The sequence below is a fragment of the Crinia signifera genome, chromosome 6 (assembly GCF_055691185.1).
Source record: "Crinia signifera chromosome 6, ASM5569118v1, whole genome shotgun sequence".
Lineage (NCBI taxonomy): Eukaryota > Metazoa > Chordata > Amphibia > Anura > Myobatrachidae > Crinia > Crinia signifera.
In genome coordinates this window covers 123,599,410-123,624,409 of record NC_139222.1, presented here as the reverse complement: position 1 = coordinate 123,624,409, position 25,000 = coordinate 123,599,410, and the positions used below count along the sequence as shown (strand labels likewise).

The following is a 25,000-nucleotide window of genomic DNA, read 5'->3' as shown; positions in this document are numbered from 1 at the left end:
TAACATAATACAACAAAATACATCAACTATTTTATCCAGCTCTTTCAATTATTACATAAATAATATGAGTTTCACTTTAAAAAAAAAATTATTCTGACGTGAGAAGTATTCAGGGGTGGATCGTTGGTCTAGGGGTATGATTCTCACTTTGGGTGCGAGAGGTCCCGGGTTCAAATCCCGGACGAGCCCAGCATTTAGCTGCCTTTTAGAGCCCATGATTGATGTTAAATGCTTGATTTCAAAGCATCAATTGAATTTTGCTCTTGCCATTTTACACAATTAGTTTGTAATTACTTATGAGTATTTAGGACATTTTCAACCATATGGTGGTACTTTGGGTAAAAAAACACATTCCCCATTATCTCAGTAACATAATACAACAAAATACATCAACTATTTTATCCAGCACTCTGCATTATTACGTATATAATGAGTTTCACTTTAAAAAATAAAAATATTGTGACGTGAGAAGTTTTCAGGGGTGGCTCGTTGGTCTAGGGGTATGATTCTCGCTTTGGGTGCGAGAGGTCCTGGCTTCAAATCCCGGACGAGCCCAGCATTTAGCTGCCTTTTAGAGCCCATGATTGATGTTAAATGCTTGATTTCAAAGCATCAATTGAATTTTGCTCTTGCCATTTTACACAATTAGTTTGTAATTACTTATGAGTATTTAGGACATTTTCAACCATATGGTGGTACTTTGGGTAAAAAAACACATTCCCCATTATCTCAGTAACATAATACAACAAAATACATCAACTATTTTATCCAGCTCTTTCAATTATTACATAAATAATATGAGTTTCACTTTAAAAAAAAAATTATTCTGACGTGAGAAGTTTTCAGGGGTGGCTCGTTGGTCTAGGGGTATGATTCTCGCTTTGGGTGCGAGAGGTCCCGGGTTCAAATCCCGGACGAACCCAGCATTTAGCTGCCTTTTAGAGCCCATGATTGATGTTAAATGCTTGATTTCAAAGCATCAATTGAATTTTGCTCTTGCCATTTTACACAATTAGTTTGTAATTACTTATGAGTATTTAGGACATTTTCAACCATATGGTGGTACTTTGGGTAAAAAAACACATTCCCCATTATCTCAGTAACATAATACAACAAAATACATCAACTATTTTATCCAGCACTCTGCATTATTACGTATATAATGAGTTTCACTTTAAAAAATAAAAATATTGTGACGTGAGAAGTTTTCAGGGGTGGCTCGTTGGTCTAGGGGTATGATTCTCGCTTTGGGTGCGAGAGGTCCCGGCTTCAAATCCCGGACGAGCCCAGCATTTAGCTGCCTTTTAGAGCCCATGATTGATGTTAAATGCTTGATTTCAAAGCATCAATTGAATTTTGCTCTTGCCATTTTACACAATTAGTTTGTAATTACTTATGAGTATTTAGGACATTTTCAACCATATGGTGGTACTTTGGGTAAAAAAACACATTCCCCATTATCTCAGTAACATAATACAACAAAATACATCAACTATTTTATCCAGCTCTTTCAATTATTACATAAATAATATGAGTTTCACTTTAAAAAAAAAATTGTTCTGACGTGAGAAGTTTTCAGGGGTGGCTCGTTGGTCTAGGGGTATGATTCTCGCTTTGGGTGCGAGAGGTCCCGGGTTCAAATCCCGGACGAGCCCAGCATTTAGCTGCCTTTTAGAGCCCATGATTGATGTTAAATGCTTGATTTCAAAGCATCAATTGAATTTTGCTCTTGCCATTTTACACAATTAGTTTGTAATTACTTATGAGTATTTAGGAAATTTTCAACCATATGGTGGTACTTTGGGTAAAAAAACACATTCCCCATTATCTCAGTAACATAACACAACAATATTCATTAAATATTTTATCCAGCACTCTGCATTATTACGTATATAATGAGTTTCACTTTAAAAAAAAAAATATTGTGACGTGAGAAGTTTTCAGGGGTGGCTCGTTGGTCTAGGGGTATGATTCTCGCTTTGGGTGCGAGAGGTCCTGGCTTCAAATCCCGGACGAGCCCAGCATTTAGCTGCCTTTTAGAGCCCATGATTGATGTTACATGCTTGATTTCAAAGCATCAATTGAATTTTGCTCTTGCCATTTTACACAATTAGTTTGTAATTACTTATGAGTATTTAGGACATTTTCAACCATATGGTGGTACTTTGGGTAAAAAAACACATTCCCCATTATCTCAGTAACATAATACAACAAAATACATCAACTATTTTATCCAGCTCTTTCAATTATTACATAAATAATATGAGTTTCACTTAAAAAAAAAAAATATTCTGACGTGAGAAGTTTTCAGGGGTGGCTCGTTGGTCTAGGGGTATGATTCTCGCTTAGGGTGCAAGAGGTCCCAGCGTTCAAATCCCGGACAAGCCCAGCATTTAGCTGCCTTTTAGAGCCCATGATTGATGTTACATGCTTGATTTCAAAGCCTCAATTGAATTTTGCTCTTGCCATTTTACACAATTAGTTTGTAATTACTTAGGAGCATGTAGTACATTTTCAACCATGTGGTGGTACTTTAGGTAAAAAAAAAACACATTCCCCATTATCTCAGTAACATAATACAACAAAATACATCAACTATTTTATCCAGCTCTTTCAATTATTACATAAATAATATGAGTTTCACTTTCAAAAAAAATATATTCTGACGTGAGAAGTTTTCAGGGGTGGCTCGTTGGTCTAGGGGTATGATTCTTGCTTTGGGTGCGAGAGGTCCCGGGTTCAAATCCCGGACGAGCCCAGCATTTAGCTGCCTTTTAGAGCCCATGATTGATGTTACATGCTTGATTTCAAAGCATCAATTGAATTTTGCTCTTGCCATTTTACACAATTAGTTTGTAATTACTTATGAGTATTTAGGACATTTTCAACCATATGGTGGTACTTTGGGTAAAAAAACACATTCCCCATTATCTCAGTAACATAATACAACAAAATACATCAACTATTTTATCCAGCTCTTTCAATTATTACATAAATAATATGAGTTTCACTTTCAAAAAAAAAATATTGTGACGTGAGAAGTTTTCAGGGGTGGCTCGTTGGTCTAGGGGTATGATTCTCGCTTTGGGTGCGAGAGGTCCCGGCTTCAAATCCCCGACGAGCCCAGCATTTAGCTGCCTTTTAGAGCCCATGATTGATGTTAAATGCTTGATTTCAAAGCATCAATTGAATTTTGCTCTTGCCATTTTACACAATTAGTTTGTAATTACTTATGAGTATTTAGGACATTTTCAACCATATGGTGGTACTTTGGGTAAAAAAACACATTCCCCATTATCTCAGTAACATAATACAACAAAATACATCAACTATTTTATCCAGCTCTTTCAATTATTACATAAATAATATGAGTTTCACTTTCAAAAAAAAAATATTGTGACGTGAGAAGTTTTCAGGGGTAGCTCGTTGGTCTAGGGGTATGATTCTCGCTTTGGGTGCGAGAGGTCCCGGGTTCAAATCCCGGACGAGCCCAGCATTTAGCTGCCTTTTAGAGCCCATGATTGATGTTAAATGCTTGATTTCAAAGCATCAATTGAATTTTGCTCTTGCCATTTTACACAATTAGTTTGTAATTACTTATGAGTATTTAGGACATTTTCAACCATATGGTGGTACTTTGGGTAAAAAAACACATTCCCCATTATCTCAGTAGCATAACACAACAATATTCATTAAATATTTTATCCAGCACTCTGCATTATTACGTATATAATGAGTTTCACTTTAAAAAAAAAAATATTGTGACGTGAGAAGTTTTCAGGGGTGGCTCGTTGGTCTAGTGGTATGATTCTCGCTGTGGGTGCGAGAGGTCCCGGCTTCAAATCCCGGACGAGCCCAACATTTAGCTGCCTTTTAGAGCCCATGATTGATGTTACATGCTTGATTTCAAAGCATCAATTGAATTTTGCTCTTGCCATTTTACACAATTAGTTTGTAATTACTTATGAGTATTTAGGACATTTTCAACCATATGGTGGTACTTTGGGTAAAAAAACACTTTCCCCATTATCTCAGTAACATAATACAACAAAATACATCAACTATTTTATCCAGCTCTTTCAATTATTACATAAATAATATGAGTTTCACTTTAAAAAAAAAATTATTCTGACGTGAGAAGTATTCAGGGGTGGATCGTTGGTCTAGGGGTATGATTCTCACTTTGGGTGCGAGAGGTCCCGGGTTCAAATCCCGGACGAGCCCAGCATTTAGCTGCCTTTTAGAGCCCATGATTGATGTTAAATGCTTGATTTCAAAGCATCAATTGAATTTTGCTCTTGCCATTTTACACAATTAGTTTGTAATTACTTATGAGTATTTAGGACATTTTCAACCATATGGTGGTACTTTGGGTAAAAAAACACATTCCCCATTATCTCAGTAACATAATACAACAAAATACATCAACTATTTTATCCAGCACTCTGCATTATTACGTATATAATGAGTTTCACTTTAAAAAATAAAAATATTGTGACGTGAGAAGTTTTCAGGGGTGGCTCGTTGGTCTAGGGGTATGATTCTCGCTTTGGGTGCGAGAGGTCCTGGCTTCAAATCCCGGACGAGCCCAGCATTTAGCTGCCTTTTAGAGCCCATGATTGATGTTAAATGCTTGATTTCAAAGCATCAATTGAATTTTGCTCTTGCCATTTTACACAATTAGTTTGTAATTACTTATGAGTATTTAGGACATTTTCAACCATATGGTGGTACTTTGGGTAAAAAAACACATTCCCCATTATCTCAGTAACATAATACAACAAAATACATCAACTATTTTATCCAGCTCTTTCAATTATTACATAAATAATATGAGTTTCACTTTAAAAAAAAAATTATTCTGACGTGAGAAGTTTTCAGGGGTGGCTCGTTGGTCTAGGGGTATGATTCTCGCTTTGGGTGCGAGAGGTCCCGGGTTCAAATCCCGGACGAACCCAGCATTTAGCTGCCTTTTAGAGCCCATGATTGATGTTAAATGCTTGATTTCAAAGCATCAATTGAATTTTGCTCTTGCCATTTTACACAATTAGTTTGTAATTACTTATGAGTATTTAGGACATTTTCAACCATATGGTGGTACTTTGGGTAAAAAAACACATTCCCCATTATCTCAGTAACATAATACAACAAAATACATCAACTATTTTATCCAGCACTCTGCATTATTACGTATATAATGAGTTTCACTTTAAAAAATAAAAATATTGTGACGTGAGAAGTTTTCAGGGGTGGCTCGTTGGTCTAGGGGTATGATTCTCGCTTTGGGTGCGAGAGGTCCCGGCTTCAAATCCCGGACGAGCCCAGCATTTAGCTGCCTTTTAGAGCCCATGATTGATGTTAAATGCTTGATTTCAAAGCATCAATTGAATTTTGCTCTTGCCATTTTACACAATTAGTTTGTAATTACTTATGAGTATTTAGGACATTTTCAACCATATGGTGGTACTTTGGGTAAAAAAACACATTCCCCATTATCTCAGTAACATAATACAACAAAATACATCAACTATTTTATCCAGCTCTTTCAATTATTACATAAATAATATGAGTTTCACTTTAAAAAAAAAATTGTTCTGACGTGAGAAGTTTTCAGGGGTGGCTCGTTGGTCTAGGGGTATGATTCTCGCTTTGGGTGCGAGAGGTCCCGGGTTCAAATCCCGGACGAGCCCAGCATTTAGCTGCCTTTTAGAGCCCATGATTGATGTTAAATGCTTGATTTCAAAGCATCAATTGAATTTTGCTCTTGCCATTTTACACAATTAGTTTGTAATTACTTATGAGTATTTAGGAAATTTTCAACCATATGGTGGTACTTTGGGTAAAAAAACACATTCCCCATTATCTCAGTAACATAACACAACAATATTCATTAAATATTTTATCCAGCACTCTGCATTATTACGTATATAATGAGTTTCACTTTAAAAAAAAAAATATTGTGACGTGAGAAGTTTTCAGGGGTGGCTCGTTGGTCTAGGGGTATGATTCTCGCTTTGGGTGCGAGAGGTCCTGGCTTCAAATCCCGGACGAGCCCAGCATTTAGCTGCCTTTTAGAGCCCATGATTGATGTTACATGCTTGATTTCAAAGCATCAATTGAATTTTGCTCTTGCCATTTTACACAATTAGTTTGTAATTACTTATGAGTATTTAGGACATTTTCAACCATATGGTGGTACTTTGGGTAAAAAAACACATTCCCCATTATCTCAGTAACATAATACAACAAAATACATCAACTATTTTATCCAGCTCTTTCAATTATTACATAAATAATATGAGTTTCACTTAAAAAAAAAAAATATTCTGACGTGAGAAGTTTTCAGGGGTGGCTCGTTGGTCTAGGGGTATGATTCTCGCTTAGGGTGCAAGAGGTCCCAGCGTTCAAATCCCGGACAAGCCCAGCATTTAGCTGCCTTTTAGAGCCCATGATTGATGTTACATGCTTGATTTCAAAGCCTCAATTGAATTTTGCTCTTGCCATTTTACACAATTAGTTTGTAATTACTTAGGAGCATGTAGTACATTTTCAACCATGTGGTGGTACTTTAGGTAAAAAAAAAACACATTCCCCATTATCTCAGTAACATAATACAACAAAATACATCAACTATTTTATCCAGCTCTTTCAATTATTACATAAATAATATGAGTTTCACTTTCAAAAAAAATATATTCTGACGTGAGAAGTTTTCAGGGGTGGCTCGTTGGTCTAGGGGTATGATTCTTGCTTTGGGTGCGAGAGGTCCCGGGTTCAAATCCCGGACGAGCCCAGCATTTAGCTGCCTTTTAGAGCCCATGATTGATGTTACATGCTTGATTTCAAAGCATCAATTGAATTTTGCTCTTGCCATTTTACACAATTAGTTTGTAATTACTTATGAGTATTTAGGACATTTTCAACCATATGGTGGTACTTTGGGTAAAAAAACACATTCCCCATTATCTCAGTAACATAATACAACAAAATACATCAACTATTTTATCCAGCTCTTTCAATTATTACATAAATAATATGAGTTTCACTTTCAAAAAAAAAATATTGTGACGTGAGAAGTTTTCAGGGGTGGCTCGTTGGTCTAGGGGTATGATTCTCGCTTTGGGTGCGAGAGGTCCCGGCTTCAAATCCCCGACGAGCCCAGCATTTAGCTGCCTTTTAGAGCCCATGATTGATGTTAAATGCTTGATTTCAAAGCATCAATTGAATTTTGCTCTTGCCATTTTACACAATTAGTTTGTAATTACTTATGAGTATTTAGGACATTTTCAACCATATGGTGGTACTTTGGGTAAAAAAACACATTCCCCATTATCTCAGTAACATAATACAACAAAATACATCAACTATTTTATCCAGCTCTTTCAATTATTACATAAATAATATGAGTTTCACTTTAAAAAAAAAATTGTTCTGACGTGAGAAGTTTTCAGGGGTGGCTTGTTGGTCTAGGGGTATGATTCTCGCTTTGGGTGCGAGAGGTCCCGGGTTCAAATCCCGGACGAGCCCAGCATTTAGCTGCCTTTTAGAGCCCATGATTGATGTTAAATGCTTGATTTCAAAGCATCAATTGAATTTTGCTCTTGCCATTTTACACAATTAGTTTGTAATTACTTATGAGTATTTAGGACATTTTCAACCATATGGTGGTACTTTGGGTAAAAAAACACATTCCCCATTATCTCAGTAACATAACACAACAATATTCATTAAATATTTTATCCAGCACTCTGCATTATTACGTATATAATGAGTTTCACTTTAAAAAAAAAATATTGTGACGTGAGAAGTTTTCAGGGGTGGCTCGTTGGTCTAGGGGTATGATTCTCGCTTTGGGTGCGAGAGGTCCTGGCTTCAAATCCCGGACGAGCCCAGCATTTAGCTGCCTTTTAGAGCCCATGATTGATGTTACATGCTTGATTTCAAAGCATCAATTGAATTTTGCTCTTGCCATTTTACACAATTAGTTTGTAATTACTTATGAGTATTTAGGACATTTTCAACCATATGGTGGTACTTTGGGTAAAAAAACACATTCCCCATTATCTCAGTAACATAATACAACAAAATACATCAACTATTTTATCCAGCTCTTTCAATTATTACATAAATAATATGAGTTTCACTTTAAAAAAAAATTTATTCTGACTTGAGAAGTTTTCAGGGGTGGCTCGTTGGTCTAGGGGTATGATTCTTGCTTTGGGTGCAAGAGGTCCCGGGTTCAAATCCCGGACGAGCCCAGCATTTAGCTGCCTTTTAGAGCCCATGATTGATGTTAAATGCTTGATTTCAAAGCATCAATTGAATTTTGCTCTTGCCATTTTACACAATTAGTTTGTAATTACTTATGAGTATTTAGGACATTTTCAACCATATGGTGGTACTTTGGGTAAAAAAACACATTCCCCATTATCTCAGTAACATAACACAACAATATTCATTAAATATTTTATCCAGCACTCTGCATTATTACGTATATAATGAGTTTCACTTTAAAAAAAAAAAATATTGTGACGTGAGAAGTTTTCAGGGGTGGCTCGTTGGTCTAGGGGTATGATTCTCGCTTTGGGTGCGAGAGGTCCCGGCTTCAAATCCCCGACGAGCCCAGCATTTAGCTGCCTTTTAGAGCCCATGATTGATGTTAAATGCTTGATTTCAAAGCATCAATTGAATTTTGCTCTTGCCATTTTACACAATTAGTTTGTAATTACTTATGAGTATTTAGGACATTTTCAACCATATGGTGGTACTTTGGGTAAAAAAACACATTCCCCATTATCTCAGTAACATAATACAACAAAATACATCAACTATTTTATCCAGCTCTTTCAATTATTACATAAATAATATGAGTTTCACTTTAAAAAAAAAATTGTTCTGACGTGAGAAGTTTTCAGGGGTGGCTCGTTGGTCTAGGGGTATGATTCTCGCTTTGGGTGCGAGAGGTCCCGGGTTCAAATCCCGGACGAGCCCAGCATTTAGCTGCCTTTTAGAGCCCATGATTGATGTTAAATGCTTGATTTCAAAGCATCAATTGAATTTTGCTCTTGCCATTTTACACAATTAGTTTGTAATTACTTATGAGTATTTAGGACATTTTCAACCATATGGTGGTACTTTGGGTAAAAAAACACATTCCCCATTATCTCAGTAACATAACACAACAATATTCATTAAATATTTTATCCAGCACTCTGCATTATTACGTATATAATGAGTTTCACTTTAAAAAAAAAATAATATTGTGACGTGAGAAGTTTTCAGGGGTGGCTCGTTGGTCTAGGGGTATGATTCTCGCTTTGGGTGCGAGAGGTCCTGGCTTCAAATCCCGGACGAGCCCAGCATTTAGCTGCCTTTTAGAGCCCATGATTGATGTTACATGCTTGATTTCAAAGCATCAATTGAATTTTGCTCTTGCCATTTTACACAATTAGTTTGTAATTACTTATGAGTATTTAGGACATTTTCAACCATATGGTGGTACTTTGGGTAAAAAAACACATTCCCCATTATCTCAGTAACATAATACAACAAAATACATCAACTATTTTATCCAGCTCTTTCAATTATTACATAAATAATATGAGTTTCACTTTAAAAAAAAAATTATTCTGACTTGAGAAGTTTTCAGGGGTGGCTCGTTGGTCTAGGGGTATGATTCTTGCTTTGGGTGCGAGAGGTCCCGGGTTCAAATCCCGGACGAGCCCAGCATTTAGCTGCCTTTTAGAGCCCATGATTGATGTTAAATGCTTGATTTCAAAGCATCAATTGAATTTTGCTCTTGCCATTTTACACAATTAGTTTGTAATTACTTAGGAGCATGTAGTACATTTTCAACCATGTGGTGGTACTTTAGGTAAAAAAAAACACATTCCCCATTATCTCAGTAACATAATACAACAAAATACATCAACTATTTTATCCAGCTCTTTCAATTATTACATAAATAATATGAGTTTCACTTTCAAAAAAAATATATTCTGACGTGAGAAGTTTTCAGGGGTGGCTCGTTGGTCTAGGGGTATGATTCTCGCTTTGGGTGCGAGAGGTCCCGGGTTCAAATCCCGGACGAGCCCAGCATTTAGCTGCCTTTTAGAGCCCATGATTGATGTTAAATGCTTGATTTCAAAGCATCAATTGAATTTTGCTCTTGCCATTTTACACAATTAGTTTGTAATTACTTATGAGTATTTAGGACATTTTCAACCATATGGTGGTACTTTGGGTAAAAAAACACATTCCCCATTATCTCAGTAACATAACACAACAATATTCATTAAATATTTTATCCAGCACTCTGCATTATTACGTATATAATGAGTTTCACTTTAAAAAAAAAAATATTGTGACGTGAGAAGTTTTCAGGGGTGGCTCGTTGGTCTAGGGGTATGATTCTCGCTTTGGGTGCGAGAGGTCCCGGCTTCAAATCCCCGACGAGCCCAGCATTTAGCTGCCTTTTAGAGCCCATGATTGATGTTAAATGCTTGATTTCAAAGCATCAATTGAATTTTGCTCTTGCCATTTTACACAATTAGTTTGTAATTACTTATGAGTATTTAGGACATTTTCAACCATATGGTGGTACTTTGGGTAAAAAAACACATTCCCCATTATCTCAGTAACATAATACAACAAAATACATCAACTATTTTATCCAGCTCTTTCAATTATTACATAAATAATATGAGTTTCACTTTAAAAAAAAAATTGTTCTGACGTGAGAAGTTTTCAGGGGTGGCTCGTTGGTCTAGGGGTATGATTCTCGCTTTGGGTGCGAGAGGTCCCGGGTTCAAATCCCGGACGAGCCCAGCATTTAGCTGCCTTTTAGAGCCCATGATTGATGTTAAATGCTTGATTTCAAAGCATCAATTGAATTTTGCTCTTGCCATTTTACACAATTAGTTTGTAATTACTTATGAGTATTTAGGACATTTTCAACCATATGGTGGTACTTTGGGTAAAAAAACACATTCCCCATTATCTCAGTAACATAACACAACAATATTCATTAAATATTTTATCCAGCACTCTGCATTATTACGTATATAATGAGTTTCACTTTAAAAAAAAAAATATTGTGACGTGAGAAGTTTTCAGGGGTGGCTCGTTGGTCTAGGGGTATGATTCTCGCTTTGGGTGCGAGAGGTCCTGGCTTCAAATCCCGGACGAGCCCAGCATTTAGCTGCCTTTTAGAGCCCATGATTGATGTTACATGCTTGATTTCAAAGCATCAATTGAATTTTGCTCTTACCATTTTACACAATTAGTTTGTAATTACTTATGAGTATTTAGGACATTTTCAACCATATGGTGGTACTTTGGGTAAAAAAACACATTCCCCATTATCTCAGTAACATAATACAACAAAATACATCAACTATTTTATCCAGCTCTTTCAATTATTACATAAATAATATGAGTTTCACTTTAAAAAAAAAATTATTCTGACTTGAGAAGTTTTCAGGGGTGGCTCGTTGGTCTAGGGGTATGATTCTTGCTTTGGGTGCGAGAGGTCCCGGGTTCAAATCCCGGACGAGCCCAGCATTTAGCTGCCTTTTAGAGCCCATGATTGATGTTAAATGCTTGATTTCAAAGCATCAATTGAATTTTGCTCTTGCCATTTTACACAATTAGTTTGTAATTACTTATGAGTATTTAGGACATTTTCAACCATATGGTGGTACTTTGGGTAAAAAAACACATTCCCCATTATCTCAGTAACATAACACAACAATATTCATTAAATATTTTATCCAGCACTCTGCATTATTACGTATATAATGAGTTTCACTTTAAAAAAAAAAAAATATTGTGACGTGAGAAGTTTTCAGGGGTGGCTCGTTGGTCTAGGGGTATGATTCTCGCTTTGGGTGCGAGAGGTCCCGGGTTCAAATCCCGGACGAGCCCAGCATTTAGCTGCCTTTTAGAGCCCATGATTGATGTTAAATGCTTGATTTCAAAGCATCAATTGAATTTTGCTCTTGCCATTTTACACAATTAGTTTGTAATTACTTATGAGTATTTAGGACATTTTCAACCATATGGTGGTACTTTGGGTAAAAAAACACATTCCCCATTATCTCAGTAACATAATACAACAAAATACATCAACTATTTTATCCAGCTCTTTCAATTATTACATAAATAATATGAGTTTCACTTAAAAAAAAAAAAATATTCTGACGTGAGAAGTTTTCAGGGGTGGCTCGTTGGTCTAGGGGTATGATTCTCGCTTAGGGTGCAAGAGGTCCCAGCGTTCAAATCCCGGACAAGCCCAGCATTTAGCTGCCTTTTAGAGCCCATGATTGATGTTACATGCTTGATTTCAAAGCCTCAATTGAATTTTGCTTTTGCCATTTTACACAATTAGTTTGTAATTACTTAGGAGCATGTAGTACATTTTCAACCATGTGGTGGTACTTTAGGTAAAAAAAAACACATTCCCCATTATCTCAGTAACATAATACAACAAAATACATCAACTATTTTATCCAGCTCTTTCAATTATTACATAAATAATATGAGTTTCACTTTCAAAAAAAATATATTCTGACGTGAGAAGTTTTCAGGGGTGGCTCGTTGGTCTAGGGGTATGATTCTCGCTTTGGGTGCGAGAGGTCCCGGGTTCAAATCCCGGACGAGCCCAGCATTTAGCTGCCTTTTAGAGCCCATGATTGATGTTACATGCTTGATTTCAAAGCATCAATTGAATTTTGCTCTTGCCATTTTACACAATTAGTTTGTAATTACTTATGAGTATTTAGGACATTTTCAACCATATGGTGGTACTTTGGGTAAAAAAACACATTCCCCATTATCTCAGTAACATAATACAACAAAATACATCAACTATTTTATCCAGCACTCTGCATTATTACGTATATAATGAGTTTCACTTTAAAAAAAAAAATATTGTGACGTGAGAAGTTTTCAGGGGTGGCTCGTTGGTCTAGGGGTATGATTCTCGCTTTGGGTGCGAGAGGTCCCGGCTTCAAATCCCGGACGAGCCCAGCATTTAGCTGCCTTTTAGAGCCCATGATTGATGTTACATGCTTGATTTCAAAGCATCAATTGAATTTTGCTCTTGCCATTTTACACAATTAGTTTGTAATTACTTATGAGTATTTAGGACATTTTCAACCATATGGTGGTACTTTGGGTAAAAAAACACATTCCCCATTATCTCAGTAACATAATACAACAAAATACATCAACTATTTTATCCAGCACTCTGCATTATTACGTATATAATGAGTTTCACTTTAAAAAAAAAAATATTGTGACGTGAGAAGTTTTCAGGGGTGGCTCGTTGGTCTAGGGGTATGATTCTCGCTTTGGGTGCGAGAGGTCCCGGCTTCAAATCCCCGACGAGCCCAGCATTTAGCTGCCTTTTAGAGCCCATGATTGATGTTAAATGCTTGATTTCAAAGCATCAATTGAATTTTGCTCTTGCCATTTTACACAATTAGTTTGTAATTGCTTATGAGTATTTAGGACATTTTCAACCATATGGTGGTACTTTGGGTAAAAAAACACATTCCCCATTATCTCAGTAACATAATACAACAAAATACATCAACTATTTTATCCAGCTCTTTCAATTATTACATAAATAATATGAGTTTCACTTTAAAAAAAAAATTGTTCTGACGTGAGAAGTTTTCAGGGGTGGCTCGTTGGTCTAGGGGTATGATTCTCGCTTTGGGTGCGAGAGGTCCCGGGTTCAAATCCCGGACGAGCCCAGCATTTAGCTGCCTTTTAGAGCCCATGATTGATGTTAAATGCTTGATTTCAAAGCATCAATTAAATTTTGCTCTTGCCATTTTACACAATTAGTTTGTAATTACTTATGAGTATTTAGGACATTTTCAACCATATGGTGGTACTTTGGGTAAAAAAACACATTCCCCATTATCTCAGTAACATAACACAACAATATTCATTAAATATTTTATCCAGCACTCTGCATTATTACGTATATAATGAGTTTCACTTTAAAAAAAAAAATATTGTGACGTGAGAAGTTTTCAGGGGTGGCTCGTTGGTCTAGGGGTATGATTCTCGCTTTGGGTGCGAGAGGTCCTGGCTTCAAATCCCGGACGAGCCCAGCATTTAGCTGCCTTTTAGAGCCCATGATTGATGTTACATGCTTGATTTCAAAGCATCAATTGAATTTTGCTCTTGCCATTTTACACAATTAGTTTGTAATTACTTATGAGTATTTAGGACATTTTCAACCATATGGTGGTACTTTGGGTAAAAAAACACATTCCCCATTATCTCAGTAACATAATACAACAAAATACATCAACTATTTTATCCAGCTCTTTCAATTATTACATAAATAATATGAGTTTCACTTTAAAAAAAATTTTATTCTGACTTGAGAAGTTTTCAGGGGTGGCTCGTTGGTCTAGGGGTATGATTCTTGCTTTGGGTGCGAGAGGTCCCGGGTTCAAATCCCGGACGAGCCCAGCATTTAGCTGCCTTTTAGAGCCCATGATTGATGTTAAATGCTTGATTTCAAAGCATCAATTGAATTTTGCTCTTGCCATTTTACACAATTAGTTTGTAATTACTTATGAGTATTTAGGACATTTTCAACCATATGGTGGTACTTTGGGTAAAAAAACACATTCCCCATTATCTCAGTAACATAACACAACAATATTCATTAAATATTTTATCCAGCACTCTGCATTATTACGTATATAATGAGTTTCACTTTAAAAAAAAAAAATATTGTGACGTGAGAAGTTTTCAGGGGTGGCTCGTTGGTCTAGGGGTATGATTCTCGCTTTGGGTGCGAGAGGTCCCGGGTTCAAATCCCGGACGAGCCCAGCATTTAGCTGCCTTTTAGAGCCCATGATTGATGTTAAATGCTTGATTTCAAAGCATCAATTGAATTTTGCTCTTGCCATTTTACACAATTAGTTTGTAATTACTTATGAGTATTTAGGACATTTTCAACCATATGGTGGTACTTTGGGTAAAAAAACACATTCCCCATTATCTCAGTAACATAACACAACAATATTCATTAAATATTTTATCCAGCACTCTGCATTATTACGTATATAATGAGTTTCACTTTAAAAAAAAAAATATTGTGACGTGAGAAGTTTTCAGGGGTGGCTCGTTGGTCTAGGGGTATGATTCTCGCTTTGGGTGCGAGAGGTCCTGGCTTCAAATCCCGGACGAGCCCAGCATTTAGCTGCCTTTTAGAGCCCATGATTGATGTTACATGCTTGATTTCAAAGCATCAATTGAATTTTGCTCTTGCCATTTTACACAATTAGTTTGTAATTACTTATGAGTATTTAGGACATTTTCAACCATATGGTGGTACTTTGGGTAAAAAAACACATTCCCCATTATCTCAGTAACATAATACAACAAAATACATCAACTATTTTATCCAGCTCTTTCAATTATTACATAAATAATATGAGTTTCACTTTAAAAAAAAAATTGTTCTGACGTGAGAAGTTTTCAGGGGTGGCTCGTTGGTCTAGGGGTATGATTCTCGCTTTGGGTGCGAGAGGTCCCGGGTTCAAATCCCGGACGAGCCCAGCATTTAGCTGCCTTTTAGAGCCCATGATTGATGTTAAATGCTTGATTTCAAAGCATCAATTGAATTTTGCTCTTGCCATTTTACACAATTAGTTTGTAATTACTTATGAGTATTTAGGACATTTTCAACCATATGGTGGTACTTTGGGTAAAAAAACACATTCCCCATTATCTCAGTAACATAACACAACAATATTCATTAAATATTTTATCCAGCACTCTGCATTATTACGTATATAATGAGTTTCACTTTAAAAAAAAAAATATTGTGACGTGAGAAGTTTTCAGGGGTGGCTCGTTGGTCTAGGGGTATGATTCTCGCTTTGGGTGCGAGAGGTCCTGGCTTCAAATCCCGGACGAGCCCAGCATTTAGCTGCCTTTTAGAGCCCATGATTGATGTTACATGCTTGATTTCAAAGCATCAATTGAATTTTGCTCTTGCCATTTTACACAATTAGTTTGTAATTACTTATGAGTATTTAGGACATTTTCAACCATATGGTGGTACTTTGGGTAAAAAAACACATTCCCCATTATCTCAGTAACATAATACAACAAAATACATCAACTATTTTATCCAGCTCTTTCAATTATTACATAAATAATATGAGTTTCACTTTAAAAAAAAATTTATTCTGACTTGAGAAGTTTTCAGGGGTGGCTCGTTGGTCTAGGGGTATGATTCTTGCTTTGGGTGCGAGAGGTCCCGGGTTCAAATCCCGGACGAGCCCAGCATTTAGCTGCCTTTTAGAGCCCATGATTGATGTTAAATGCTTGATTTCAAAGCATCAATTGAATTTTGCTCTTGCCATTTTACACAATTAGTTTGTAATTACTTATGAGTATTTAGGACATTTTCAACCATATGGTGGTACTTTGGGTAAAAAAACACATTCCCCATTATCTCAGTAACATAACACAACAATATTCATTAAATATTTTATCCAGCACTCTGCATTATTACGTATATAATGAGTTTCACTTTAAAAAAAAAAAATATTGTGACGTGAGAAGTTTTCAGGGGTGGCTCGTTGGTCTAGGGGTATGATTCTCGCTTTGGGTGCGAGAGGTCCCGGGTTCAAATCCCGGACGAGCCCAGCATTTAGCTGCCTTTTAGAGCCCATGATTGATGTTAAATGGTTGATTTCAAAGCATCAATTGAATTTTGCTCTTGCCATTTTACACAATTAGTTTGTAATTACTTATGAGTATTTAGGACATTTTCAACCATATGGTGGTACTTTGGGTAAAAAAACACATTCCCCATTATCTCAGTAACATAATACAACAAAATACATCAACTATTTTATCCAGCTCTTTCAATTATTACATAAATAATATGAGTTTCACTTAAAAAAAAAAAAATATTCTGACGTGAGAAGTTTTCAGGGGTGGCTCGTTGGTCTAGGGGTATGATTCTCGCTTAGGGTGCAAGAGGTCCCAGCGTTCAAATCCCGGACAAGCCCAGCATTTAGCTGCCTTTTAGAGCCCATGATTGATGTTACATGCTTGATTTCAAAGCCTCAATTGAATTTTGCTTTTGCCATTTTACACAATTAGTTTGTAATTACTTAGGAGCATGTAGTACATTTTCAACCATGTGGTGGTACTTTAGGTAAAAAAAAACACATTCCCCATTATCTCAGTAACATAATACAACAAAATACATCAACTATTTTATCCAGCTCTTTCAATTATTACATAAATAATATGAGTTTCACTTTCAAAAAAAATATATTCTGACGTGAGAAGTTTTCAGGGGTGGCTCGTTGGTCTAGGGGTATGATTCTCGCTTTGGGTGCGAGAGGTCCCGGGTTCAAATCCCGGACGAGCCCAGCATTTAGCTGCCTTTTAGAGCCCATGATTGATGTTAAATGCTTGATTTCAAAGCATCAATTGAATTTTGCTCTTGCCATTTTACACAATTAGTTTGTAATTACTTATGAGTATTTAGGACATTTTCAACCATATGGTGGTACTTTGGGTAAAAAAACACATTCCCCATTATCTCAGTAACATAACACAACAATATTCATTAAATATTTTATCCAGCACTCTGCATTATTACGTATATAATGAGTTTCACTTTAAAAAAAAAAATATTGTGACGTGAGAAGTATTCAGGGGTGGCTCGTTGGTCTAGGGGTATGATTCTCGCTTTGGGTGCGAGAGGTCCTGGCTTCAAATCCCGGACGAGCCCAGCATTTAGCTGCCTTTTAGAGCCCATGATTGATGTTACATGCTTGATTTCAAAGCATCAATTGAATTTTGCTCTTGCCATTTTACACAATTAGTTTGTAATTACTTATGAGTATTTAGGACATTTTCAACCATATGGTGGTACTTTGGGTAAAAAAACACATTCCCCATTATCTCAGTAACATAACACAACAATATTCATTAAATATTTTATCCAGCACTCTGCATTATTACGTATATAATGAGTTTCACTTTAAAAAAAAAAAATATTGTGACGTGAGAAGTTTTCAGGGGTGGCTCGTTGGTCTAGGGGTATGATTCTCGCTTTGGGTGCGAGAGGTCCCGGGTTCAAATCCCGGACGAGCCCAGCATTTAGCTGCCTTTTAGAGCCCATGATTGATGTTAAATGGTTGATTTCAAAGCATCAATTGAATTTTGCTCTTGCCATTTTACACAATTAGTTTGTAATTACTTATGAGTATTTAGGACATTTTCAACCATATGGTGGTACTTTGGGTAAAAAAACACATTCCCCATTATCTCAGTAACATAATACAACAAAATACATCAACTATTTTATCCAGCTCTTTCAATTATTACATAAATAATATGAGTTTCACTTAAAAAAAAAAAAATATTCTGACGTGAGAAGTTTTCAGGGGTGGCTCGTTGGTCTAGGGGTATGATTCTCGCTTAGGGTGCAAGAGGTCCCAGCGTTCAAATCCCGGACAAGCCCAGCATTTAGCTGCCTTTTAGAGCCCATGATTGATGTTACATGCTTGATTTCAAAGCCTCAATTGAATTTTGCTTTTGCCATTTTACACAATTAGTTTGTAATTACTTAGGAGCATGTAGTACATTTTCAACCATGTGGTGGTACTTTAGGTAAAAAAAAACACATTCCCCATTATCTCAGTAACATAATACAACAAAATACATCAACTATTTTATCCAGCTCTTTCAATTATTACATAAATAATATGAGTTTCACTTTCAAAAAAAATATATTCTGACGTGAGAAGTTTTCAGGGGTGGCTCGTTGGTCTAGGGGTATGATTCTCGCTTTGGGTGCGAGAGGTCCCGGGTTCAAATCCCGGACGAGCCCAGCATTTAGCTGCCTTTTAGAGCCCATGATTGATGTTAAATGCTTGATTTCAAAGCATCAATTGAATTTTGCTCTTGCCATTTTACACAATTAGTTTGTAATTACTTATGAGTATTTAGGACATTTTCAACCATATGGTGGTACTTTGGGTAAAAAAACACATTCCCCATTATCTCAGTAACATAACACAACAATATTCATTAAATATTTTATCCAGCACTCTGCATTATTACGTATATAATGAGTTTCACTTTAAAAAAAAAAATATTGTGACGTGAGAAGTATTCAGGGGTGGCTCGTTGGTCTAGGGGTATGATTCTCGCTTTGGGTGCGAGAGGTCCTGGCTTCAAATCCCGGACGAGCCCAGCATTTAGCTGCCTTTTAGAGCCCATGATTGATGTTACATGCTTGATTTCAAAGCATCAATTGAATTTTGCTCTTGCCATTTTACACAATTAGTTTGTAATTACTTATGAGTATTTAGGACATTTTCAACCATATGGTGGTACTTTGGGTAAAAAAACACATTCCCCATTATCTCAGTAACATAATACAACAAAATACATCAACTATTTTATCCAGCTCTTTCAATTATTACATAAATAATATGAGTTTCACTTTAAAAAAAAATTTATTCTGACTTGAGAAGTTTTCAGGGGTGGCTCGTTGGTCTAGGGGTATGATTCTTGCTTTGGGTGCGAGAGGTCCCGGGTTCAAATCCCGGACGAGCCCAGCATTTAGCTGCCTTTTAGAGCCCATGATTGATGTTAAATGCTTGATTTCAAAGCATCAATTGAATTTTGCTCTTGCCATTTTACACAATTAGTTTGTAATTACTTATGAGTATTTAGGACATTTTCAACCATATGGTGGTACTTTGGGTAAAAAAACACATTCCCCATTATCTCAGTAACATAACACAACAATATTCATTAAATATTTTATCCAGCACTCTGCATTATTACGTATATAATGAGTTTCACTTTAAAAAAAAAAATATTGTGACGTGAGAAGTTTTCAGGGGTGGCTCGTTGGTCTAGGGGTATGATTCTCGCTTTGGGTGCGAGAGGTCCTGGCTTCAAATCCCGGACGAGCCCAGCATTTAGCTGCCTTTTAGAGCCCATGATTGATGTTACATGCTTGATTTCAAAGCATCAATTGAATTTTGCTCTTGCCATTTTACACAATTAGTTTGTAATTACTTATGAGTATTTAGGACATTTTCAACCATATGGTGGTACTTTGGGTAAAAAAACACATTCCCCATTATCTCAGTAACATAATACAACAAAATACATCAACTATTTTATCCAGCTCTTTCAATTATTACATAAATAATATGAGTTTCACTTTAAAAAAAAATATTGTGACGTGAGAAGTTTTCAGGGGTGGCTCGTTGGTCTAGGGGTATGATTCTCGCTTTGGGTGCGAGAGGTCCCGGGTTCAAATCCCGGACGAGCCCAGCATTTAGCTGCCTTTTAGAGCCCATGATTGATGTTAAATGCTTGATTTCAAAGCATCAATTGAATTTTGCTCTTGCCATTTTACACAATTAGTTTGTAATTACTTATGAGTATTTAGGACATTTTCAACCATATGGTGGTACTTTGGGTAAAAAAACACATTCCCCATTATCTCAGTAACATAATACAACAAAATACATCAACTATTTTATCCAGCTCTTTCAATTATTACATAAATAATATGAGTTTCACTTAAAAAAAAAAAAATATTCTGACGTGAGAAGTTTTCAGGGGTGGCTCGTTGGTCTAGGGGTATGATTCTCGCTTAGGGTGCAAGAGGTCCCAGCGTTCAAATCCCGGACAAGCCCAGCATTTAGCTGCCTTTTAGAGCCCATGATTGATGTTACATGCTTGATTTCAAAGCCTCAATTGAATTTTGCTTTTGCCATTTTACACAATTAGTTTGTAATTACTTAGGAGCATGTAGTACATTTTCAACCATGTGGTGGTACTTTAGGTAAAAAAAAACACATTCCCCATTATCTCAGTAACATAATACAACAAAATACATCAACTATTTTATCCAGCTCTTTCAATTATTACATAAATAATATGAGTTTCACTTTCAAAAAAAATATATTCTGACGTGAGAAGTTTTCAGGGGTGGCTCGTTGGTCTAGGGGTATGATTCTCGCTTTGGGTGCGAGAGGTCCCGGGTTCAAATCCCGGACGAGCCCAGCATTTAGCTGCCTTTTAGAGCCCATGATTGATGTTACATGCTTGATTTCAAAGCATCAATTGAATTTTGCTCTTGCCATTTTACACAATTAGTTTGTAATTACTTATGAGTATTTAGGACATTTTCAACCATATGGTGGTACTTTGGGTAAAAAAACACATTCCCCATTATCTCAGTAACATAATACAACAAAATACATCAACTATTTTATCCAGCACTCTGCATTATTACGTATATAATGAGTTTCACTTTAAAAAAAAAAATATTGTGACGTGAGAAGTTTTCAGGGGTGGCTCGTTGGTCTAGGGGTATGATTCTCGCTTTGGGTGCGAGAGGTCCCGGCTTCAAATCCCGGACGAGCCCAGCATTTAGCTGCCTTTTAGAGCCCATGATTGATGTTACATGCTTGATTTCAAAGCATCAATTGAATTTTGCTCTTGCCATTTTACACAATTAGTTTGTAATTACTTATGAGTATTTAGGACATTTTCAACCATATGGTGGTACTTTGGGTAAAAAAACACATTCCCCATTATCTCAGTAACATAATACAACAAAATACATCAACTATTTTATCCAGCACTCTGCATTATTACGTATATAATGAGTTTCACTTTAAAAAAAAAAATATTGTGACGTGAGAAGTTTTCAGGGGTGGCTCGTTGGTCTAGGGGTATGATTCTCGCTTTGGGTGCGAGAGGTCCCGGCTTCAAATCCCCGACGAGCCCAGCATTTAGCTGCCTTTTAGAGCCCATGATTGATGTTACATGCTTGATTTCAAAGCATCAATTGAATTTTGCTCTTGCCATTTTACACAATTAGTTTGTAATTACTTATGAGTATTTAGGACATTTTCAACCATATGGTGGTACTTTGGGTAAAAAAACACATTCCCCATTATCTCAGTAACATAATACAACAAAATACATCAACTATTTTATCCAGCACTCTGCATTATTACGTATATAATGAGTTTCACTTTAAAAAAAAAAATATTGTGACGTGAGAAGTTTTCAGGGGTGGCTCGTTGGTCTAGGGGTATGATTCTCGCTTTGGGTGCGAGAGGTCCCGGCTTCAAATCCCCGACGAGCCCAGCATTTAGCTGCCTTTTAGAGCCCATGATTGATGTTAAATGCTTGATTTCAAAGCATCAATTGAATTTTGCTCTTGCCATTTTACACAATTAGTTTGTAATTACTTATGAGTATTTAGGACATTTTCAACCATATGGTGGTACTTTGGGTAAAAAAACACATTCCCCATTATCTCAGTAACATAATACAACAAAATACATCAACTATTTTATCCAGCTCTTTCAATTATTACATAAATAATATGAGTTTCACTTTAAAAAAAAAATTGTTCTGACGTGAGAAGTTTTCAGGGGTGGCTCGTTGGTCTAGGGGTATGATTCTCGCTTTGGGTGCGAGAGGTCCCGGGTTCAAATCCCGGACGAGCCCAGCATTTAGCTGCCTTTTAGAGCCCATGATTGATGTTAAATGCTTGATTTCAAAGCATCAATTGAATTTTGCTCTTGCCATTTTACACAATTAGTTTGTAATTACTTATGAGTATTTAGGACATTTTCAACCATATGGTGGTACTTTGGGTAAAAAAACACATTCCCCATTATCTCAGTAACATAACACAACAATATTCATTAAATATTTTATCCAGCACTCTGCATTATTACGTATATAATGAGTTTCACTTTAAAAAAAAAAAATATTGTGACGTGAGAAGTTTTCAGGGGTGGCTCGTTGGTCTAGGGGTATGATTCTCGCTTTGGGTGCGAGAGGTCCTGGCTTCAAATCCCGGACGAGCCCAGCATTTAGCTGCCTTTTAGAGCCCATGATTGATGTTACATGCTTGATTTCAAAGCATCAATTGAATTTTGCTCTTGCCATTTTACACAATTAGTTTGTAATTACTTATGAGTATTTAGGACATTTTCAACCATATGGTGGTACTTTGGGTAAAAAAACACATTCCCCATTATCTCAGTAACATAATACAACAAAATACATCAACTATTTTATCCAGCTCTTTCAATTATTACATAAATAATATGAGTTTCACTTTAAAAAAAAATTTATTCTGACTTGAGAAGTTTTCAGGGGTGGCTCGTTGGTCTAGGGGTATGATTCTTGCTTTGGGTGCGAGAGGTCCCGGGTTCAAATCCCGGACGAGCCCAGCATTTAGCTGCCTTTTAGAGCCCATGATTGATGTTAAATGCTTGATTTCAAAGCATCAATTGAATTTTGCTCTTGCCATTTTACACAATTAGTTTGTAATTACTTATGAGTATTTAGGACATTTTCAACCATATGGTGGTACTTTGGGTAAAAAAACACATTCCCCATTATCTCAGTAACATAACACAACAATATTCATTAAATATTTTATCCAGCACTCTGCATTATTACGTATATAATGAGTTTCACTTTAAAAAAAAAAAATATTGTGACGTGAGAAGTTTTCAGGGGTGGCTCGTTGGTCTAGGGGTATGATTCTCGCTTTGGGTGCGAGAGGTCCCGGGTTCAAATCCCGGACGAGCCCAGCATTTAGCTGCCTTTTAGAGCCCATGATTGATGTTAAATGCTTGATTTCAAAGCATCAATTGAATTTTGCTCTTGCCATTTTACACAATTAGTTTGTAATTACTTATGAGTATTTAGGACATTTTAAACCATATGGTGGTACTTTGGGTAAAAAAACACATTCCCCATTATCTCAGTAACATAACACAACAATATTCATTAAATATTTTATCCAGCACTCTGCATTATTACGTATATAATGAGTTTCACTTTAAAAAAAAAAATATTGTGACGTGAGAAGTTTTCAGGGGTGGCTCGTTGGTCTAGGGGTATGATTCTCGCTTTGGGTGCGAGAGGTCCTGGCTTCAAATCCCGGACGAGCCCAGCATTTAGCTGCCTTTTAGAGCCCATGATTGATGTTACATGCTTGATTTCAAAGCATCAATTGAATTTTGCTCTTGCCATTTTACACAATTAGTTTGTAATTACTTATGAGTATTTAGGACATTTTCAACCATATGGTGGTACTTTGGGTAAAAAAACACATTCCCCATTATCTCAGTAACATAATACAACAAAATACATCAACTATTTTATCCAGCACTCTGCATTATTACGTATATAATGAGTTTCACTTTAAAAAAAAAAATATTGTGACGTGAGAAGTTTTCAGGGGTGGCTCGTTGGTCTAGGGGTATGATTCTCGCTTTGGGTGCGAGAGGTCCCGGCTTCAAATCCCCGACGAGCCCAGCATTTAGCTGCCTTTTAGAGCCCATGATTGATGTTACATGCTTGATTTCAAAGCATCAATTGAATTTTGCTCTTGCCATTTTACACAATTAGTTTGTAATTACTTATGAGTATTTAGGACATTTTCAACCATATGGTGGTACTTTGGGTAAAAAAACACATTCCCCATTATCTCAGTAACATAATACAACAAAATACATCAACTATTTTATCCAGCACTCTGCATTATTACGTATATAATGAGTTTCACTTTAAAAAAAAAAATATTGTGACGTGAGAAGTTTTCAGGGGTGGCTCGTTGGTCTAGGGGTATGATTCTCGCTTTGGGTGCGAGAGGTCCCGGCTTCAAATCCCCGACGAGCCCAGCATTTAGCTGCCTTTTAGAGCCCATGATTGATGTTAAATGCTTGATTTCAAAGCATCAATTGAATTTTGCTCTTGCCATTTTACACAATTAGTTTGTAATTACTTATGAGTATTTAGGACATTTTCAACCATATGGTGGTACTTTGGGTAAAAAAACACATTCCCCATTATCTCAGTAACATAATACAACAAAATACATCAACTATTTTATCCAGCTCTTTCAATTATTACATAAATAATATGAGTT

The 25,000-nt window shown here is 36.3% G+C and overlaps 19 non-coding genes across 19 annotated transcripts; all 19 read left to right on the top strand.

The window, feature by feature from the left end:
- Window positions 1-1,583: 1,583 nt before the first annotated feature.
- On the top strand, window positions 1,584-1,655 carry TRNAP-UGG (transfer RNA proline (anticodon UGG)). Its single transcript has one exon. It is a non-coding gene; the product is annotated as a tRNA-Pro (tRNA).
- A 3,963-nt stretch (window positions 1,656-5,618) lies between these two features.
- Window positions 5,619-5,690, top strand: TRNAP-UGG (transfer RNA proline (anticodon UGG)). Its single transcript has one exon. It is a non-coding gene; the product is annotated as a tRNA-Pro (tRNA).
- A 2,496-nt stretch (window positions 5,691-8,186) lies between these two features.
- Window positions 8,187-8,258, top strand: TRNAP-UGG (transfer RNA proline (anticodon UGG)). The gene has a single exon. It is a non-coding gene; the product is annotated as a tRNA-Pro (tRNA).
- Window positions 8,259-8,919: 661 nt separating this feature from the next.
- Window positions 8,920-8,991, top strand: TRNAP-UGG (transfer RNA proline (anticodon UGG)). The gene has a single exon. It is a non-coding gene; the product is annotated as a tRNA-Pro (tRNA).
- Window positions 8,992-10,022: 1,031 nt separating this feature from the next.
- On the top strand, window positions 10,023-10,094 carry TRNAP-UGG (transfer RNA proline (anticodon UGG)). Its single transcript has one exon. It is a non-coding gene; the product is annotated as a tRNA-Pro (tRNA).
- A 660-nt stretch (window positions 10,095-10,754) lies between these two features.
- Window positions 10,755-10,826, top strand: TRNAP-UGG (transfer RNA proline (anticodon UGG)). Its single transcript has one exon. It is a non-coding gene; the product is annotated as a tRNA-Pro (tRNA).
- Window positions 10,827-11,853: 1,027 nt separating this feature from the next.
- Window positions 11,854-11,925, top strand: TRNAP-UGG (transfer RNA proline (anticodon UGG)). The gene has a single exon. It is a non-coding gene; the product is annotated as a tRNA-Pro (tRNA).
- A 666-nt stretch (window positions 11,926-12,591) lies between these two features.
- On the top strand, window positions 12,592-12,663 carry TRNAP-UGG (transfer RNA proline (anticodon UGG)). Its single transcript has one exon. It is a non-coding gene; the product is annotated as a tRNA-Pro (tRNA).
- Window positions 12,664-13,688: 1,025 nt separating this feature from the next.
- TRNAP-UGG (transfer RNA proline (anticodon UGG)) lies at window positions 13,689-13,760 on the top strand. Its single transcript has one exon. It is a non-coding gene; the product is annotated as a tRNA-Pro (tRNA).
- A 1,026-nt stretch (window positions 13,761-14,786) lies between these two features.
- Window positions 14,787-14,858, top strand: TRNAP-UGG (transfer RNA proline (anticodon UGG)). The gene has a single exon. It is a non-coding gene; the product is annotated as a tRNA-Pro (tRNA).
- Window positions 14,859-15,518: 660 nt separating this feature from the next.
- On the top strand, window positions 15,519-15,590 carry TRNAP-UGG (transfer RNA proline (anticodon UGG)). Its single transcript has one exon. It is a non-coding gene; the product is annotated as a tRNA-Pro (tRNA).
- Window positions 15,591-16,616: 1,026 nt separating this feature from the next.
- Window positions 16,617-16,688, top strand: TRNAP-UGG (transfer RNA proline (anticodon UGG)). Its single transcript has one exon. It is a non-coding gene; the product is annotated as a tRNA-Pro (tRNA).
- Window positions 16,689-17,354: 666 nt separating this feature from the next.
- Window positions 17,355-17,426, top strand: TRNAP-UGG (transfer RNA proline (anticodon UGG)). The gene has a single exon. It is a non-coding gene; the product is annotated as a tRNA-Pro (tRNA).
- Window positions 17,427-18,085: 659 nt separating this feature from the next.
- TRNAP-UGG (transfer RNA proline (anticodon UGG)) lies at window positions 18,086-18,157 on the top strand. Its single transcript has one exon. It is a non-coding gene; the product is annotated as a tRNA-Pro (tRNA).
- A 666-nt stretch (window positions 18,158-18,823) lies between these two features.
- Window positions 18,824-18,895, top strand: TRNAP-UGG (transfer RNA proline (anticodon UGG)). Its single transcript has one exon. It is a non-coding gene; the product is annotated as a tRNA-Pro (tRNA).
- Window positions 18,896-20,285: 1,390 nt separating this feature from the next.
- Window positions 20,286-20,357, top strand: TRNAP-UGG (transfer RNA proline (anticodon UGG)). Its single transcript has one exon. It is a non-coding gene; the product is annotated as a tRNA-Pro (tRNA).
- A 666-nt stretch (window positions 20,358-21,023) lies between these two features.
- TRNAP-UGG (transfer RNA proline (anticodon UGG)) lies at window positions 21,024-21,095 on the top strand. The gene has a single exon. It is a non-coding gene; the product is annotated as a tRNA-Pro (tRNA).
- A 1,390-nt stretch (window positions 21,096-22,485) lies between these two features.
- Window positions 22,486-22,557, top strand: TRNAP-UGG (transfer RNA proline (anticodon UGG)). The gene has a single exon. It is a non-coding gene; the product is annotated as a tRNA-Pro (tRNA).
- Window positions 22,558-23,584: 1,027 nt separating this feature from the next.
- TRNAP-UGG (transfer RNA proline (anticodon UGG)) lies at window positions 23,585-23,656 on the top strand. Its single transcript has one exon. It is a non-coding gene; the product is annotated as a tRNA-Pro (tRNA).
- The last annotated feature ends 1,344 nt before the right edge of the window (window positions 23,657-25,000 follow it).